Source organism: Podarcis bocagei (assembly GCF_964188305.1).
Source record: "Podarcis bocagei genome assembly, chromosome: 9".
In the NCBI taxonomy this organism is placed as follows: Eukaryota; Metazoa; Chordata; class Lepidosauria; order Squamata; family Lacertidae; genus Podarcis; species Podarcis bocagei.
Window position 1 is genome coordinate 36,443,161 of NC_138134.1, and position 20,840 is coordinate 36,464,000.

A 20,840-nucleotide genomic window follows, 5' to 3' on the forward strand; every position below is an offset into this window, starting at 1 on the left:
CAGAGGCCTCTACCGGTATCTGAACTGAGTGACTCTGATGACTGATAATGAACTCTTGATAACCAATGTAAACATTGTAAATAAAGACCATTAAAACGTCAGAAGTCTCCGGAGGTGATTGTTTGTGAAGAGAGGAATGTGCTGCCCTGACAAACTCTGTATAAGGAACTTCCTAGATTCACAGAAGTAGTTCTCCCCATAGTGTAACACGAGCCATAACCAGGTATGTTGCAAGAAATACCTAGAAAACAATAGCTCCAACTCACACATGATGCTGGATCAGATGGGCCTTGGCCTGATCCAGCAGGACTCTACTGATGTTCTTAATTGAGCCCCTCCACAAGTATGTAGAAGTCAATTTATGTGGTATGGAGGGGGATATCTTGCTGCTATTGCACATGGACATGCACTGTGTGTGGCTGGACACAAAATATGAATGCAATGAAGAACCTTTAGTAATATGTACTCATATGTGGGGTTATGGATATGAATTAGCAATTCTTAGTTTGAAAATAGGGGTAGTACAGGTACACATGAGAAAGCCCCCCCCCCCATAATTTCAGGGGTAGGGGAACCATATGCCGTGCACATGGCAGAGAGAGTTATCACTTCACTTGTCCCCCCCCCTACGTTATTTGTGAAAATAGCAAACAAAATGCATTGTATTAATGCATTTTGCTTCGCAAAATGGTGAAAATTGCACTAAAACTGCTGATAAATTTTCAGGAAAACTTAAAAAATAATAATCCAGATGTGGAAATGTGGAGACTGAATTTAAGTTTGAAAAAATGAGAAATTGACATTGACAGATTCCTTAATCCTTGCTGAGCAGACTGTGAAGGTCTTCGTGATGGAAGTTTCCTTCTAGAGGACTGATAAAACCCAGAAGACTGTGTCCTTAAGTACCCAGCACTCAGTCATAGAAAGCCTTGGGCTGTGATGAAGAGACAGCTGCATAGTGTGAAATGTAGAAATTATGTGCTACCGCTGTTCCACTCCTTTCAACATGTTGGCAGTGGCGCCCTCCACAGCCAAAGCTTCTGAATGGTCTCACTGAAAGCAAATCAAAGTGGTTTATCCTCAAGCCTATCAAGCTTAGAGGATGATTACTAAGTACTTTTGTTCCAGAAAGGCTGCAGCCAACTTACTAGAATATCACACAATACTTGATTTAACATTTTTTGCTTAGGATAGGACCAGTGCCAGATTTATGTATAGGCTAAGTAGGCTGAAGCCTAGGGCCTCTAAATCTAGGAGGCCTCGCCAGCCCTCCTGCTCCCCAGCGGGCAGTCTCCCCTCTCCCAAAATTGCAAACCCAAGACTTCATGCAAGGGCAGGGCAACTCAGGCCCACCAACTTTTAGACTCAGGGGAAGCCAGTGGGGCCCAATTTGAAGCAGTGGGGCGCAACTTGGTTTTTTCTTTTTTGGTAGGGCCCCAGTTCACAGCAGAAGTCTGCAAAATCTTATAGATATAAAGAAAATCCATCTAGATTGCCCTGGTGCAGGGGTCCCCTTAGGAGTGGTCCGCGGGGCCCAATTTGTCCCAGTTGCTCCAATTGCCTTAAGGTCAGCCCTGATGAGACTGTGCAGGAGTTGGGCTGATAAGCCCTGCACCTTCTAGGTCCCTGGTGTCACCATTCAGAGTACAGACTCAAGGACTTACTATGGAAATACAGTGGTACCTCGGGTTACAGACGCTTCAGGTTACAGATGCTTCAGGTTACATACTCCGCTAATCCAGAAACAGTACCTCAGGTTAAGAATTTTGCTTCAGGATGAGAACAGAAATTGTGTAGCAGTGGTGCAGTGGCAGCGGGAGGCCCCATTAGCTAAAGTGGTACCTCAGGTTAAGAACAGTTTCAGGGGCACTTATTGGAAATCAGTTTAGTCACCTCACCCCCCCAAAACCCCAAGACAATGAGCCCAGCCACCTTTTATCCACAATCGCATAAGCACTACACTACAGCATGGCCATAAACTTGTACGTTCAACCGCTAAAATATACACCCAATATGTAGCAAGGGAGATATATGTTACTGCTTTATGAATGAACACTGTGTCTTATGAATGGACTCTGTATTTTGTGAATTATCTAAGAGCCACCAATAGGGAGCTCTAGAATCTGACAGCTTACCAATTGGGTACTACCAAACAGTGACCCCTATTGCTGAAAGTAGGTAACCAGCAGTGAATGTTTCAGCTCAGCCTTTGCACTGTTGACTGAACATCCCCTACTGTGCAGATAATGGAGAAAGCTCATAAATTGTATCCCTTCTGGCATGCTGGCCAACTCTATTACGCTGGTGTAAACCCTGGTGCCCCAGAAGCACAGAATAGCAGCAAATAAAATCCGCTCATATGTCAGCAACTGATAAGACTTGTCAACCAGTTCTTCCAAAGTCTTCCTAAATTATAAAGCTCCAAAATACAGGCCAAAAGAGAGCAGGTCTGGGAAGAGAGAGGCATACAATGGGCACCACCAGTGAAAAGGCTCTGCTCCATGTAACTCCTGCCTTGTCATTTGATAGAGTGCCCACTTGCCCTCCTTCTTGACATGGAATGCTCTCTATTGGAGTCTCCAGGTCCAGTACAAAGACCATAAGATGGGAGAGCAGGGACCTTGAAGTTCCCAACAGCTGTTAATCAAGCAAGCAAGCAAGCAAGCACACAGGTCACCTTTGTCACAGTCAGGACACCTGTGTCCTGGCCAGGCCTGCACCCAATCTTGTTTGTGTACAATCTTGTTTGTCCTCAGTAACCAAAATTATATTATCAACATATACAAGCAGAAAAGTTGTTTTCCTTCATTTGCAAGGAATCGTACAAAACAAAGTGGCACTAATAAAGAAAAGTTCCAGGGTGGCAAGAGAAAGCAAACTAAAAATGCTTTTGCAGTTCATCAAAACTATCCAGCAATATCAATTTATAGGAAAACTGGTGCTATTAACAGTAATCCTTCTAGTTGGTTAATTGGTTTGTCAACTTCCATGCACATGATGTGTGATGCTAATTATTTCCCCCAAGAGTTAAATGATAACTAATCAGAGGCAGCTACAGGAGAGCTATGAGATTCAGGTGAGGGTCAGGGTGACCCGGCCTGCCCAGGCTACAAAAACAATGCCCCCTACATACAGTTTGAAAGGGCATAGATTGTTTAATTAGCCAAATATCTGGGAGAAGAGGAATGTTTTTGCCTGGTGCCTAAAAATATGTAAAGAAGGCACCACATGAGTCTCCCTGGGGAGAGCATCCCATAAATGGGAACACTTACGAAGAGAAATATTTTCTGGCATGTAGTCTTTGCACAACTGGGAATACATTTAGTATGGTGCTGTGCTCAAGGGAAGTTTTTAATGTTTGATGTTGTATTGTGCTTTTACTATTTTTTGTTGGGAGTAGCCCAGGGTGGCTGGGGCAACCCAATCAGATTGGCAGCATTTATTTATTTATTTATTTATTTATTTATTTATTTATTTATTCCCCCTATCTGTCATGGCCCTGGCCAGCCATACATTGCATGGAGAGGGAAGGTCTGAAATGCGGAGGCTGCACTACAACTATAGGCTGCTTATGCTATTTAGAACCTTGATTGTTTCATATATGCTGATAGACTAAGTTATCGGTTGAAGATGAGTCCTGCTTAGCTTTTAATACCAGCATTTTGTGGCTTGTGGGTGGCAGGAGGTGGGATTGTTGGGTTGTGTGGCAACCCCTCATGCAATTTGGCATAAAACGGTATTGCTGAATCAGATATGTATGCAGTACAAGGAGACTGTGTCTTCCTAAATTTTGTGGGCAATTTTGTGGGCTTCCAAAATTTTGTGGGCAAAAATGCCATGTTTGTGCAGATGAGTGCAGATTCTAAAGAATGCTGCAATTTCCTGCAACCAAAATTAGCTAGAGGGCTTGTTTACAGCTGCTGTGATCATACGAAAAAGAGATGTGGCCAAGCCTACAGCAAATAGGGATGTGATAATTTGTCAATATCTTTTAAGGGCAGAGGTGTCTATCAAGAAGAAAAGGTGTTTGTAAGGGGAAAGGTGTGATGAGGCAGGATGGAAGGAGAATGAAGGACAAAAGCAATTTAATCAGCCTCTAATTTTATTGTGCTTAGTTCTTCTTTAATAGATATATATTTTTCTGTGCAACTCCAAAACTAATTGTTCTAAGTGTGACAAATGGTTCCTTGAAGCAATATGCACTTTCATTAAGCTGTGAAACAATCACATAGTGGGATTTTTAATTTGTCTGTTTCCTGAACAAAGGAGCTAACAACTTAGAAGATAGCTACGCATACTAGGCTTAGAATACAAGACAGGGATTGCACAGACTGTACTAATTGTTTAGCTGCAATTCATCAGTATGTTAATAACACTGAAAGAGCAGTGCTATTAGTCTGGCACCTCTAGGAACACAGTTGTGTTTGTTGTCTATGATGCTCATCCCTTTTGCAACATGATGACCAAGGCAAATAAGCTAAATTCATTAACTGAAAATTAAAATATTTTTATACCCTATAATAAAATAATTCAGGAAAAATGCATTCCCTACCAACCTCTCTCCCTTTAGGACATTAACTCACCATTTGAGAACATTATTAAAGAAGAAAAATTATCTCTATTACATTTAACTGATATTTGCTTCAATGAGATTAATATGGTCTGCTCAATTTATGTTGCTGCCTTATCTTAGATTCTCAAAGGATATTTGTATGCAACATATATTAATACATTAATGCAAACAGATCCAGTAATGAGAGATTACGATTCAATTTATCTCAGGCTTTTGCCAAAACAATCTCTAAATTAGCCAAGAACAAAGTGGCTACGCTAATCTCTGACAGAGATCAGTGGAAGAGATGAATTCTTCTCCAGAGGGGATCTGGAGATACAGACATGCAAAACAACACATTACTCAGATGCCTAAGGACAATATGAACCTCAGAAGTGAGAAAAGATTAGAGTGGATCACAGTTATCTTACACTGATCATTACATGTGAGTCTTGGGTCTCTCTTAATGAACAAGAGGTGCAGGTGAATCTTCCTTCCTACTGATTCAGATTGCTGCCTCTGCCCCAATATTCTTGACTCTATTAAAATTCCTTGCATATGTTGTGCAAAGACTGGAATGTACATTGTGTGTAACTTGCATAGAATGCCATGATACGTCTTCCCCTGTATATTGTGAACAGTCACATTCGTCTACCTAAAATATTCCTGAAAGACACCTGCAATCAAGTTTTCCTTGAAATGTTGCATTTCTTTTCCAAAATCACCATCATTAAAGTCAACAGAATATTGCTCTGATAAAGATAAAGCTCCCCCCCCCACCTTACTTTGGGACACAGTGAGATATTTCCACAAGAATTCATTTTCCCCCCTGACAATTGCTTAACAGCATTGAAGCAGACAGTTAATCCTGATATGACATTGTCTACCAAAACATAAAACACACACTTTCTGACGCAGGCCTCTTCTGCAGCATCATCTGTGTCATTCAATTCTTCTAAGTTAGCATCAGGTGTGCTGTCATCATGCAGCCTTGCCCTCTTGCAGCTAACTCCATCACATCTACAGAAAAGGTTTATTTCCATATTTAGCTTTGACGCAACCAATTTGGCTTCATTCCACATGCATTTCCAGTTGTTTTGATTTTTTTCAGCTCTGTGAGGAGAGCTGTTGTTTTTTGTCACTTCAACATCTGGTGTGACATCTCTAGTTTGGATGACCTTCTTGCAAATATCTATGCCAGCTAATATTTTGTACCACACGGCTGACATTAGCACACAGGCAAAAAAATGTGGACTTCATTTCTTGTTTTGACCATTAAATGTAGTTCTAGGCAGTCTTTCAGTTCTAATTAAATACCAGTCAAGAGTGCTGGAAAAGGCTTTACACATTCAACACAATCTGACCATTTTGTTTCAGGCATACCATGAAGAGAATGACCAATATTGTTTTGCAGTAATTCCCACCACTTAGGTAGTACACAGTTTGAATAGCTCTTAAAAAGGTTATTGCTTCAGGTATACATTCAGCAGCATCAGTTCCACTTGACTGTGTGACCATGAGGTGAAAGAAATTGCTGTTGAGCATTATTCTTGTGCTTCGTTGTCTTTTCCAGCCATATCTGACCCATTGGTCAAATGGTAGAAATTACATGTACACATACATTGTTTGTTCATTTTATATACTGCCCTTCAGCTTCCTTCCAGCTTCTAGCTTCTTTACAAAAAACCCCCACAAACATTGCAATGCTGTGTATGTCTACTCAGAAGTAAATCCCACGGAGCTAAATGGGACTTGCACCCAGATACATGTGACATAACTGCAGCCTAAGATGATTAATTAAGGTTCCTTTAGCATTAGCATAAATATGCAGCTATACTAAGGTCATTTAATGCAACCAGAAGGAAAACGAAGGATCCTCAGAGTGATCAAACTCAAAATGGGCTGAGGTGCTGACTCAGGCAATCGACTGACCAATTTGTCATTTATTCATTTTACCCTGTCTCATGCTGGAAGGAAGAAGAAAAATTAAGTAAGATGAACAGGCACACACTTTCTGCTCTGACTGATGGAAGAAGGAGAGCAACTTGTTTTGCTCTGGTTGGTTTAACCAGAGCTATCCATCATACGATAGCTGGAAACCAACATTTCAGATAATATATAACCAGAAAACTGAATATCAGCTCTTCTCTGGGCCAGCAGAATACCCTGTCCCACTCACCATCCTTCTTTATTTCTTTACAGCCTGCCCATAGATGCTCTGATTGATAGGACTGAGCATATTTAATTTGATTGCACATTTCAGTCATTGACTGTTATTTATCAATAGCACTTCATACTGGGACATGGGCTGGGGCTGATGGACAACACCAGACCCTCCAAGCATGGGTGTAGCCTGGATTTTAGTTGGGTGGGGAGGCAGAACCTCAGTTAGCTTTGTATTTTTATTGATTTTTATTGATTGGGGGCAGGAAGCTGCCTCCCTGCCCATGCCTCCAAGTGTCCCTATTTTCCAGGAATAGTCCCAGATTTACAGAAGCCCTCCCAGTTTCTGATTTGATCCTGGAATGTCCCACTTTTCCTTAGGAAGTCCCTATTTTTATTGGAGAAATGTTGGAGGCTATGGAATTATCCAAACCAGAGCCGTCTGAAGGCAGCCCTTTATAGGGAAGGTTTTTTTTTATAAATATTTCATGTTTTTTAAAGAATGTTTTTATATTTGTTGGAAGCCACCCAATCAAATGGATGGGGTATAAATTGTAAAATTATTGTTATGGAATAGGACGTCCCTATTTTCTTTGGAGAAATGCTGGAGGGTATGTAACACCACTCCACCTCAGCAGGCTGGCTTTCTTCCCCCCTATTCTAATCAACCCAAAGAAGAACAGAAAAAGCACACAACTAGATACATAGCCTTCTGGTGCGGGTCCATTTGATGGCCCAGAGCAATGGAACCTGGTCCATTAGGGCAACCAGAGCATAGCCCTAGCAAACAATTTTTAGAAATGTTTTCCCCCAGAATATCAAAACCACACTTTTTCTGTCCCACACATCTTTCCATAACCCATTTGAACTTAGAGAGGCTCCTGGAGACATTTCTGTCAATTTTCTGTTCTCTGGCCAATCAGAGAAGCATTTATTTTCCAGGCTTAAGTTGTTGCTGTTTAGTCCAGGCTTAAGTTGTTGCTGTTTAGTCCGACTCTTCGTGACCCCATAGACCAGAGCACGCCAGGCACACCTGTCTTCCACTGCCTCCCGCAGTTTGGTCAAACTCATGCTGGTAGCTTCGAGAACACTATCCAACCATCTTGTCCTCTGTCGTCCCCTTCTCCTTGTGCTCTTCATCTTTCCCAACATCAGGGTCTTTTCCAGGGAGTCTTCTGTTCTCATGAGGTGGCCAAAGTATTGGAGCCTCAGCTTCAGGATCTGTGCTTCCAGTGAGCACTCAGGGCTGATTTCCTTAAGAATGAATAGGTTTGATCTTCTTGCAGTCCATGGGACTCTCAGGAGTCTCCTCCAGCCCCATAATTCAAAAGCATCAATTCTTCGGCTTTTGTATAGTTAAGTTACTGTAGTGGAAAACAGAGTTTCTTCATTGGGGAGGCAGGTGCAGTCTGTGCAGCATATGCATGTTAATTCCATTTACTCAAGAGGTTAATCATTCTTAATCAGGTCTCCCCCATCCCAACTGAAACCTCTTAGGCTGTGCCATGCTTTGATTGGACAGAATATTGCCTAACTATCCCTCTATAGCCTTGTGTTTACACCAAGTCAAATGGGTACTGGTGAAGGTCACATCTGGAAATGTAAAAAATTGTGAGCAACCACAAAATGCCCATTTCACAGGGGGGGGGGCTGAAAATACTCAATACGTTTCACAAACAGGCACAATACTTACCCCCTCCTCTCCAAAAAGCCCCCCAAATGAAGCACAGGCAAACAATCACAAAGCACCCAAGCCATTGCCACCCAATTAAAATAATAAAAATTGGGAGAGGCAAAGAACGTTTGCAGGCACTAAGGAAGGGCACCATGGGGCCAAAAGACATTGAATCTAGAGGAGAGAGTTGTAGGAAAGTTCTTTCCTGGGTTGTCATGATAACTATTATGGGACGCGGGTGTCACTGTGGGTTAAACCACAGAGCCACAGAGCCTAGGACTTGCCAATCAGAAGGTCGGCGGTTTGAATCCCCGCGACAGGGTGAGCTCCCGTTGCTCGGTCCCTGCTCCTGCCTACCTAGCAGTTTAAAGCACGTCAAAGTGCAAGTAGATAAATAGGTACTGCTCCAGCGGGAAGGTAAACGGCGTTTCTGTGCGCTGCTCTGGTTTGCCAGAAGTGGCCTAGTCATGCTGGCCACATGAGCTGGAAGCTGTACGCCTGCTCCTTCGGCCAATAAAACAAGATGAGCGCCGCAACCCTAGAGTCGGTCATGACTGGACCTAATGGTCAGGGGCCCCTTTACCTTTACCATTACCTTCACCATGATAACTATTAGAAAGGAAATAACCCAGTCTAGTTAAGAGTCTTTAGGGATCAGATCAAAGTTTTTTTCTCACCCAGCATCCTCTTTTGCACAGTGGCCAACCTGATGCCAGCCTGAGTTATGGGACAAAGCCACTTTATAGGTCCCCAAAGCATTTAACGTTTCCATGAACAAGCAGAAAAACATTGTGAAAATAAACATTTTTCAAGCAATGCTCAGAACCCATCCATATTTAGGATCCTCAGTGGCATGCTTCAAATGAGACAGCATGATTCAAATGGGGAGTACAGTTTATTTGCTAAATGCAGACTCAAGCACATACACACAGCTGTTGACCTGCCACTCTAACTTTCTTGGCTGCTATTTTCTGCCTCATCACTTCAAGGAAACAACAGAAGAACAGCCAAACAGCTCAGACAACACCCCATCAGAGGCTTCTAACAACCTTGAGCAAAGTGGATGGGTTTGTTCAATAAATACAGCTGCGTGCCATTTAATATGGAAAACTGCAGTCGTGTTCTTTTATATACACTGGGATTTTATATATAAAAATGTATTTTTAAAAAGTCAGGGATTGAGAAATCAATGCATGGATTAATTTATTTCAAAAAGAATTAAATGGTGCCTTGTTTCTTCATGAAGGGAGAGAAAAACCTTTTAGATAACATCTGTAAACCAAGTACAGTGGTACCTCGGGTTACATACGCTTCAGGTTACATACACTTCAGGTTACACACTCTGCTAACCCAGAAACAGTGCTTCAGGTTAAGAACTTTGCTTCAGGATAAGAACAGAAATTGTGCTCTGGCGGCGTGGCGGCAGCAGGGGGCCCCATTAGCTAAAGTGTGCTTCAGGTTAAGAACAATTTCAGGTTAAGAACAGACCTCCAGAATGAATTAAGTACTTAACCCGAGGCACCACTGTATATAGAATATGATTATTGGGTTCACTATTGTGCTACAGTTAGGATGCAGTCCCCAAAGTAAGGGGTGTGAGCCTGAAAACAGTTCATCTGCTTTATCCAAGACCTTGCCAGGCTCTGTTGACAAGGTTTTTTGTGTTAACCATTTACCTCCCATTGGAAACACTGGGCTGAGTTCAACTAACTTAGGTTCATTCATTTCAATGGGGCATCCCTAAGTAAAAGTTAGTTGAATGCAACCAATTCCTTCTGATTAAAAAGGAAACAAACTGCTGCTGCTCCACAGCTGGTACAGTTTTGTCACTGATTGCAGGACATTTCTAGTACTAGGACAATCTGCCACAGCACACTATGTTGGCTGTGAGTCCTGGAAGATCTGATCCCTACCTTGAAAGCCTTTTCCCAACTGGCCTGGGAAGGTGGGGTCCTGACTGACTGCAGCTACAAGAGCTGAGGCTGCTGAATATTTCTTATCCACTGCTCACCACAAGGTCCCAGGGTCCATTACAATAATGTAACATACAACTATAAACGCATTATAATTTTAAAAACAACCCAGAACAATATAATTTCCGCAAAAGAGGTGGGTCCCACAAAATAAAATTGCTAAATAATAATATGTTGACACAGTTCCACACTTGGCAATACTGAACATCTTTCTAATTAAAAATAAATATTGAGATATATATATATGCAACCTCCATGTGGTGGTAGTACTTTTATACTGTAGGTTTGGGTTACTAAATTCCCAGGAGTTTACCTTGCTCTGTATTTACGGTAATACAAAAAAAAGATTTAGGGAAATGGAATGTTTTTGATGCTACTGGATAAACTGGGAATGGGGAACTGAGCAGAAATGGAGTCATAGTTCAGTTTTAAGAGGTGAATGTGCCTCTTTTCTGAAACAGAATTGGAAACTATTTCAGAGAACAATATTTGGGAAACTTGAGCCTGACAGTTACGAGCATTTTCTAATACCAAAGAGCATTAGTGTCATGAACTTCAATTGTGTATATCTCAGTAATTACATTTTTGAAAGCAAATGAATAATTTGAATTGCCACACAGACGTCACAATGTCATTCCAGGAGACTGTTTCAAGAGAGGCACGGTATTTTTCTTTTAACCTGGCATTGTCAAGTTAAGTAAGTGCGACTCCTTAAAAAGGGCTCATTTCCCTCTAAATCATACCAAAGGGTTTGAAAAGATCTGGATTTGATTTAATATTTATACTCTGAATTTCTATCAGAATATTTGAAGTGGTTTACAATTCAAAGCAACAGAAATGCAATATAAGAAGCTCTAAAATTTAAATGAATGAATGAATAAATAAATATGTTGGTATAAAGAACAATGATAATATATTTCATCTAATGCTTCTCTTGCTGTCTCCTGGCAAAGGAGAATTTCTGGGGTTCTGATTGGTTTTCCTTTGGCAGACACCGAAAGGCAGTCTCTTTCTAGGCAGCACTTCTCATCTCTATGGTCTCCCGTGGCCTGCTCTGGACACTGATGGCAACTATAGATATGATAATTTTAATTGCCATCTGGCTGATCTTTCCTTAACCTGTAAGGCTATAGCAAGGTCTTTCTGATCCTTCTGATGTTCCTGCATCTGCTGAGTCTCCTGGTACAGAATCATCTTTATTTCAAAGACTATAAAAATATTTGCTAACATTTCATTGAACATTTCATTGAACAAAAACAATTCCTAGGACTTTGCCATTTCTGACTGAACACAGGAACTGCACAGCAGTAGGTAAGTGAGCACTGAATAGCAAGCTATTCAGATTGCTATTTTCTTAATTGGCAAGTATTTTACCACTTAAGAAGAAAGCAAACATTTGTGGCAAGCTTCTTACATGGAATGTTACTCAATGTTCTTATGCTTCATGGCACTGTGTCTTACAGCACAACCCTATAGAAGTTAATCCAGAAGTTTTTATCTATCTAGACTTACTGTCAGGTAAGTGTCTTTAGGATTGTAGCCCGAGTAATCCATATGCTAAGAAACAACTAGCTTTACTTACTGATTTCCCAGGCTTCTGCCCTGTTGTTGTTAGGGTTACTAGGTTTTAAAGGTTTTCCTTGTCAGGCAATAAGGTCAGGGCCTTTTCAGTGGTGGCTCCGTAAGATCTGACCCAATACAATTTGAGGGGGGGGGAGGCACTCCCCACAAGGTGCATAGTGCACAAGGCAGACCAGTTTGTTTGGCACCTAGGCAGACCATTCCACAATGGTCTCTCCTTGGGAGTAAAGGTACAGTAGTGGCAAGTGATGTAATAACTAACAATTTCCTTCCATTACATGTCACCCCAAATCATCTGCCTGCAGTGCCTGCCTCAGTCCACCTAATCTTTGTGGAACTCCCCCTCAATGGACATATGCCTTTACCATATTTTAAATGGGACTTGAAAACCCTTTTGTTTCAATCTGCTCTTAGATACGATGTTGGGACAGGCATTTAAATTGCTAATTGTTTCATCTCATTTGTCATGCTGGTCTATAGAGTGCTTAGACTGCAGTTTCATATTTGTACTTCTAAGATGTAGCTTTAATAGCAATTGATAGCTTCAATTATGTATGTAGGAAACCTTAGGCCCAGGAGCCAGATGGGGTTATGGAATATATAGGCTTATACCTTAATCTTTCCAGCATCTCCCTTTGGGATTCTTCCTGACTCCAGTTGCCACAGACAGTTTGTTCTTCATCTTCAAGCCTGGATAATGGGACCTCCGGAGGCAGGCATTCAGGATATCTGCATGATACATAAATTAATAATTGTTCAGATAGAAATAGTAACCAGTTACGGGGCAGAATAATCCCTCGTGCTGTTAGAGGTAGCTATTCATCACCTCAAGATACACAACTTGTTAAGGGCTGTTCATACAGATTGCTGTTTATCTCTGTTGTTCAGGTTGAGGATAGTTTATAATGCAAAGGAGGAGAAATATGCTGAAATATGACCCTTACATGGTGCCATGTTATGACAAGTGAAACTAGAACTGATGCACCAGAAAGGTCTGCTATAGTGAGTTTGTTAGGGCTGAGGTATAGTCACTTTTGGATAGTAAAAGAGAAGCTGTTAACCTGCTACAGCCTCTGGCACTCATTAGCTGGCCCACTGGACTAATGGAGAAAGGGCTGTTCTGAAACATTTTTATGCCTGGCATTTGGCCAGAACTGGTTCTGTTGGAGACCTGTACTTGGGAAGGCTGACAGTAGTAGATAAAAAGGAGCTGATAATTAAAGACTCACTCTGACATAGCTGTCTTGACTCTTCCTAGTAATTGTTATGAAAAAGCAGTGCATCAGGATATTTCCTTTTGCCACAATGTGTGTGTGTTTGTGTGTGTAAGAATTGGAAACGTACCTTCACATTTGTGGGTCAGGAATCTTTTTTCAGTCTGAAGGCAACATTCTGTTCTGGGCAACACTCTGAAGGGCATGAACTGGTGGTGGACTGTACCAGAGTCAAAAGTGGGTGGATCAATGAATGTAAATTTTGTATTTGTACAATAGGTTGTTTCTACAGACATACATATATGCATTAAGATTCAACTCACACATTAAGTTCAAGATTTTATGACTTGCTAGGGCATCTAAAGCAGCCACAATGAATTAAGGCCATGTTTACCTGACAGTGTGTCCTATCAAACTTAATAGGTCTTACATCGGAGCCGACATGCATAGGATTTCACTGTAAGCCACCTTTATAATAGTAAAAGTCAAATTACGCAAAGTGTAACAAATCAGTTTCCTTCAAAAACAATCTCATAAAGATTGCAAATCATTCAGACGGTGCATTTCAGCTTTCACCAAATAATTTGCAAAGTACCAAAACGCATTTAAATATCTAAATCATTCTACAGTGTCAACATAAGAAACATTTAAACAATTTAGGAATGTAACAAAAAAACAAAACAAATTTCTTATTTGTAGCGCAGATCTGAAAACAGAAAGGAACATTTCTCCTGTTTTTTCTGGAGTGATGAGTATTGTCTCTTCAATCTCAAGAGAGACTTCTGCTCCAGAGATCTAGGGTCTACTGATTCTGATGGCCAAATTAAATTAGGCGGAATGTTTCCCGATGTAAACATCCTCCCACATATAAAGTAAGGATCAAGGTAGGTTTTTTTTAGTGTGGGAAGGAAGTGGTAAATTTCCCCAGCCCTCCAGATGCTTTTTCCTAGCAACACCCCCCTCCCAAACACACACATTTTATAAGTGAGTGGAGAGCTGTTAATGGTGGTTCCATCCTGACTAATTCTGATTCTTGGGCTGTAAAGGTCACAGTCCTAATTTTGAAATACTAACAAAAATCAACCCTTTGGGTGGTTTGGGGGGGGGGGAGAGATTTCAAGTAAAGGAGGTGAATCCATGGCCTGGATCTGATTTACAGTTTTGTGACCTTGATTCAATCCATTTTGTGGCCTCCTACCATCCCCCCCCCTTTAAGGGACATGGGTGGCGCTGTGGGTTAAACCACAGAGCCTAGGACTTGCCGATCAGAAGGTCGGTGGTTTGAATCCCCTCAACGGGGTGAGCTCCCGTTGCTCGGTCCCTGCTCCTGCCAACCTAGCAGTTCAAAAGCATGCCAGTGGAAGTAGATAAATAGGTACCACTCCAGCGGGAAGGTAAACGGCATTTCCGTGCACTGCTCTGGTTCACCAGAAGCGGATTAGTCATGCTGGCCACATGGCCCAGAAGCTGTATGCCGGCTCCCTTGGCCAATAAAGCGAGATGAGCCCCACAACCCCAGAGTCGGCCACGACTGGACCTAATGGTCAGGGGTACCTTTACCTTTACCTTTACCATCCCTTTGCCAAAATCAAGCACTTCTTCTTTCCTTGAAATGCAAGACTATGTCTGTTTCCTATTGTGTTCAATGGGACTTATTCCCTACTAAGCACATTTAGGATTGCAGCCTCAGAGTCCTTCTCATTCCCAAGTTTATCCCGAAACAGCATAAAATGGCACTAATTAAAACTCCATGGTTGCGATAGTAAAAAAGTTATTTCCTTGTTTCAGAACAGCTCTGGATAATTGGTACGGTTAAAAAAAATCTAATGGAGGAAACTTCATGATTATGCTAATATTTTTATCTTTTAGCAAGTGTTTGTGAACATTTGCATTTCGTTTGCTCATATCATTTTCTTCCTTCCATTGTTTGGTAGCAGTCCAAGTTTCTGTATACACAAGGAATGCCAACTGGGACAGTATTCGACAATAACCACCCTTGTGATAAGTTTTCCAATCAACTCTTTCTGGCTGCAATATAATGCTTTGCAATTGCTGGCTATAGACCCATTCTAGCTTGCCCAAGATTCTGCCAAATGCACTAAAAAAGATCTTGCAAAACAGCTTTAATAAGAGTGCATTTTAACTCCTCAGCGTGCAGTTTGTTTACCTTGTTTTGCTTTACCCACAGATGGTACTGATGCAAGCCCATTCTTTGGGGGCAGAATATAGCTCCAGTCTGATTCCTATTAAAATGCAGTAATATGCTGGGCAAGATTCTTTATGTGTTGTTTTCCTTTTGACATTCTGTGGAGGTGGCAAATGGGCACTGCAAGCAAAGTAAGAGATGCAAAGGCTATAAAATGCCTAAGCAAATGATGCTTCTTGCATTTGGGAAGCATAGATTCCTGGCTGCTGATGGAAATCCACACCCCTACCTAGCTGAGCATTATTTTACTTTCTTCCTATTTTTTCATATTTAGCAGATTAAGAAATGGGCTAAATATTTAATTTTACATTATGCCATTTATATTATCATTGCCAACTTTCCAGTTGACTTTTCATACAGCTCAGCCCACCATGCTGTCTGGTGGAGAATATGGGGATGCAACAAAGCCTGCTTAAAATGAGCATGAGCAGTGGTGGAGGCCCTGAAAAGTCCCTCAGGCACTCTTTGCTCAATTAACCCTATGTAATTGGAGAAATGGCCTGCAAGGTTGATGCTTATAAATTGTGGGGTGTCAGAAAAATATAGGGACCTGAGTGAAGGGGGTCTGTATTGGTATCCCTGAATGTGGAGTTGCATTAATTTTGAAAGAATGGAATTAAATCAAATCCTGGAATCACAGATGGTCAGAGTTTCATTTTTCTGACAGTGAGTGGAAGGGGCCTGGGGCAATTCTTCAAGAGAGATACAGAATACAACATTAAGAGGCAATTTGTAGACTTAGCTGGAAGAGTTCTGATGGACATCCATTTTGAAGTAAGGAAGGAGTTAGGAAATGTCACTCTAATACCTAAAATAAACCTGCCAGGTGACATATTTATCCCATAGTGTGAACCATGACATCTCTGCTGCATTAATCTGCCTCCTCACAGCCACTGCAAATAGCATTGCTGTGCTATGAATGGTAAGTTGCCCAAACATCTTCCCCCAAATTGCCAATATGTTTCTCCAAATCTCTATCTATTAAAGAGACAGTTAACTAGAGAGGGGGAGACATTCTCACACAGACCTGTATGTTCACAGGGCAGCCTCCATGCATTTGTGTTGATTACTAGAACTGTCCACAGCCCACCAATATGCCCTGGAGCCCTTTGATCTTGGTCCCCTGTCTAGAGTCAGGTAGGAGACCATCCCAGATCTGGTCCTGAATTGCTTCGGGATCATAGCTTAATTAGTTTGTGTGGGGTTTTTTTTTAATAAAAATAAAATAAACAAAAGCTCAAGAGGGGAAAGGGTGGAGACATTTCATCTTCTTCCCCTCCTCCTGACTAGCAGTAGGGAGGTTCAATTCTTCAGGGTGTTCCTTTGCAAGTAGTTTTTCCTCTGAGGAAGGTATGCTTGAGAAAGAGCACCCAACACTTTGCAGGTTCAGAGGAGCTCAACTTTTCAGTGGAGGCATTGATCTTGCAGGGTCTGATTCAAGGAAAGACTGTTAAGCAGGAAGGAGTTGAGCTCTGTTAGGCTGAAAAAGAGGTTGGTCTGAAGAGAAGAAAGATGCACCCTAAGGTATTCACACTCACTCACTCACTCACTCCTACCTTCTCCCATGAGGACTCTGCCTGCAGCCAGGTAACTCTTGAACTTGCTATGGCTTTTCCAACCTGATACTGTCTTCTCCCTGCTTGATGTTCTGCTCCCTGACAGCTCCAGACCAAAAAAGCTTCCCCACATCTGTAACACTTTTCATAATTTTGTCCTGTTTTCCAATAGTTTGGTGAATGTCAATGTGGTGTATCTGATAAAACAGAGGTAGCAAACACAATACTCCCAACATTCCCAAACAATGCCTATTCTGGATGAGATTGGTGGGAGTTTGAAGCCAACACTATCTGGAGGGGAACAAGCAGGGGCGATGTGTCCAGTTTCACTGCTTGAGACAAAGTGGGAAGTGCCGCTCTCCCTTGCCGTGGCTGCTGCCGCTGTTCCCACCATGCCTGCAGCTGTCGCTGCCACAACCAGTGGCCGCTCTGCTGCCACTATGCACCTTGCTGGATGATGCTGATTTCAGGCAAGATCACACTGATTTCGGGTGATAGCTTGCCAAAACCATGTGAGAGCTTGTGCAGTCCACAAGATCTCATGTGATTTCAGATGAGATCTCACTCAAAATGGACGTGAACTTACCTGAAATCTGTACCAAGGTTGGTGGCACTTCTCTGATGCTGGCAAAGGTGGCAGGGCAGGTGGGATGCCCATGAAAATACCACCTGGGGTACTACTGCCATCTGAAGCAGTGGCACTTTAACTGAAAATTCCAAAATGTCTGAAGTAATGATGAAACTCACCCTGACTCTTCAATGAGAGATTTGAGCTATGCAAAAAGCTGAAGAAGGAAGGATTAGGGGAGGAAAGGCTGAGGAAGATGTGGGCAACTGTTCTCACTGAAATATTATACATTTTATGGGTTTATTAAGAAATTAGAAGAGGGTGGCTTTGAAAACTTTCTGACAAGATTTTGGAACTATTTTAGGGAACTAGAAGATGATGTTGCAGTAACTGTCAAGAAAGCTCACTGAGTAGGAGTTCTCACTTGAAAAGCTTCTAATCATCCAAAAGACATTAAAGTGTGATTTATGGATCCATTCACCACACACACAAAAGATTATGAGAGAGGCCAGGTTTCCTCCCTATAATTAGTAACACATTAAACTCTTAAGAGATAGCAACAACTAAGATCCAGTTACTGAGGCTCTAGTGAAGGGAGGCCAAAAGTATACATGCGTCTTGTAGTCCATAAATGCTTCAGTTTATATGCCTCTAACTTGGAAAACAATGTAAAGTGGCACCTTGGTACTCAAATGGCTTGGCTTCTGAACAAATCGGCTCCCGAATGCTGCAAACCTGGAAATGAGTGTTCCGGTTTGCAAACTATTTTTGGAAACCAAACATCCGATGCGGCTTCCGCGGCTTCCAATTGAGTGCAGAAACCTCCTGCAGCCAATCATGCCTTGGTTTTCAAACCATTTTGGGAGTCGAATGGACTCCCAGAATGGATTAAGTTTGAGAACCAAGGTGCCACTGTACTGCTGTTATTGAGAATTGGTCTTAACTCATATAGACTCTAACCATGTGATCCCCCATAACTAACTATAGGACCAAACCCTTTCACATTTGCCCTGGTGTATACTCCACATAGGATATGGGGCAAATTGCTGTTGCCAAAAAGTGCCTCCTTCAGCTTCCTAATTCCTACCCTATACCAGGGATGGAGAACCTGTGGCTCTCATGTCAGTGGACTACAACTTGCATTATCCGTGATCATTGGCAATGTTGTCTGGGCCTGATGGGAGTTGGAAGTCCAGTAATGTATAGAGAACAGCAGTTTCCTTATTCCTGTCCTAGACTGTTGGAGCTTAATTTCAGAGAACTGGGATCACTAATCCCACCTTCTGGTCACTTCTATGGCCAGTCTGCTTCTGGAATTTGGTAGGCTGAGGTCAGCAAGAGATGACTTCATCTTTCATCGCTCTTTTGTATTTATTGTTTAGAGTGAAAACAAAAGCACACAAGATCAGTTGTGAGCTCTTTTCAACTTTGTCATAATGTTTGCAGCTGCCTCCATAATTAAATACTCTCAAAAACAGCCTTGAGAGAGAAGCATGTGTGGATAATAGGAAAAGGGAAGGTTAGTTTTATGAATGTCACTGTAACCTTTATATTCTTAATTTACTTCACAATTTGTCTCAAAAGAATATATTTAGTACCTATACGTGGGCAGGACGAAACAAGGAAAGATCCATTCCATACAAGAAAGTCTACATGTTCTTTCAGTTGGTGATTCTCAATTCTGAAAGCCTCTTGAAAACATTCACAAATCCATCCGTATTCATCCAATTGTATGAGGAAGAAGTGGTCTGTAGTGTCTTCCCTCGATGTAGGCAGGCTCTGTGTTGCAGAATGGGTGAACACACAGATGTGTGAGACAAGGCTAGCAGGTAGGCTCCCACCCTGGACAAGGATGAATTCATGAACTGTTATCCCTTGCACTCAGGAATCAGGACATATTATATCAGCCAAAAAAATGGGGTTCCAACCTTGTATCTGCAGGGCTAGTGCACTCGCTTGCTCTGGCTCTGGCTCTGTGTATGAATGTTGAGGGTGGGGAAATGGCCAGGTTGGTGGTGGGACTACATGCTACCAGTCTTGGGCCCAGTGGCTGCCAATGAGCTACTGGGGCCAATCAATATGTAAGCACTAGAGTACAGAGCCAAAAATGACTTTGGGCCTAAGTACCTAAAATCAGCAGGGGGATGCCCTGCTTTTGGTACCACCACTGGCATCTTGTACCAAAAATATTTTGTTTCTGTCAAATTTGAAAGCATTTGTTGTGCAGATATTTGGTTTGTGTTTAAAAGTTTTTATTTTTTTGTTCATACAGGGCTCATTTTCCCAGAATGGAACAACAACAACTGCTACTACAATTTCCCATTAGTAATTAAACTCAATGTTAGCAACCATCTCTGCTGCTGATATAAGGTGGGTTCACCCTCATGTGTTCTCTTCAGGAGGTGGTTCATGGGTGGCAGGAATCAGAAATATGAATAAGTAATCCTTATAATTTTCAGCAGCGATAGAACTAAGGTATGAGTGTGATGCTGGACAAAAAGAGGGCCTAGTGTGCCAAGGCTCACAGCTATAATGAGTTGTTCAGGAACACCAAGAAAGCAATCAAACAGAGATGTAAAATGAAAATGTTTGTTGATCCATGAAGCTATTGAAAATGCAATTGCTTTAATGTTACACTTGCAAAATCTTTTCCAACCATGCTCCTCAGATGAGAACTATAAGACACACCATGTTGCTGAACCAACGTTCAGCAGGCATGACTATTTTTAGATGTCAGAAAATTCAAACTGTGAATGTATTGGACTTCATAATGTAGCAAACGGTTCAGTTTTGAAAATCAAAGTCCTAAGCTTTACTTCAAGCCCCTTTTTGTTGTTGAGCCATGGCAAATTCATATTATAACTTTTTGAAGTGTGGCAATGCTGCTTAAGAATCAGCAAGCACAAGCAAGGGATGAGAGCTGAAGAAAATAGGAGAAAATGTACAGCTCAAGCTGGACTAGTGGAGGTTAGTCTATTGGTGCAAATGGGGCGCTGCCCCACTCAGTAAGGTCAGTGGCCCCTCTAGTTGAGCATCCTGTTCAAGTCAACCAGATGCCTATGGGAAATCTGCAATCAGGACTTGAGCACTAGAGCATTCTCCCTTCCTGCAGTTGCCTACTGCCTCTGGCCATAGAGGCAAAGCATTGTCTCTATGATCCATGGAAACAGAGCAGAGCAGTATAGTCAGCAGTCACTGATAGACTTATCCTCAATGAATTTGTCTAGTCCTCTTTAAAGCCATCCAAGTTGGTGGCCATCACTGCCTCTGCTGGAATGAGTTCCATTGTTTAACTCTGCACTGAGCGAATAAGAATAACTTTGCACTTTCTTTTATCTGTCCCAAATCTTCC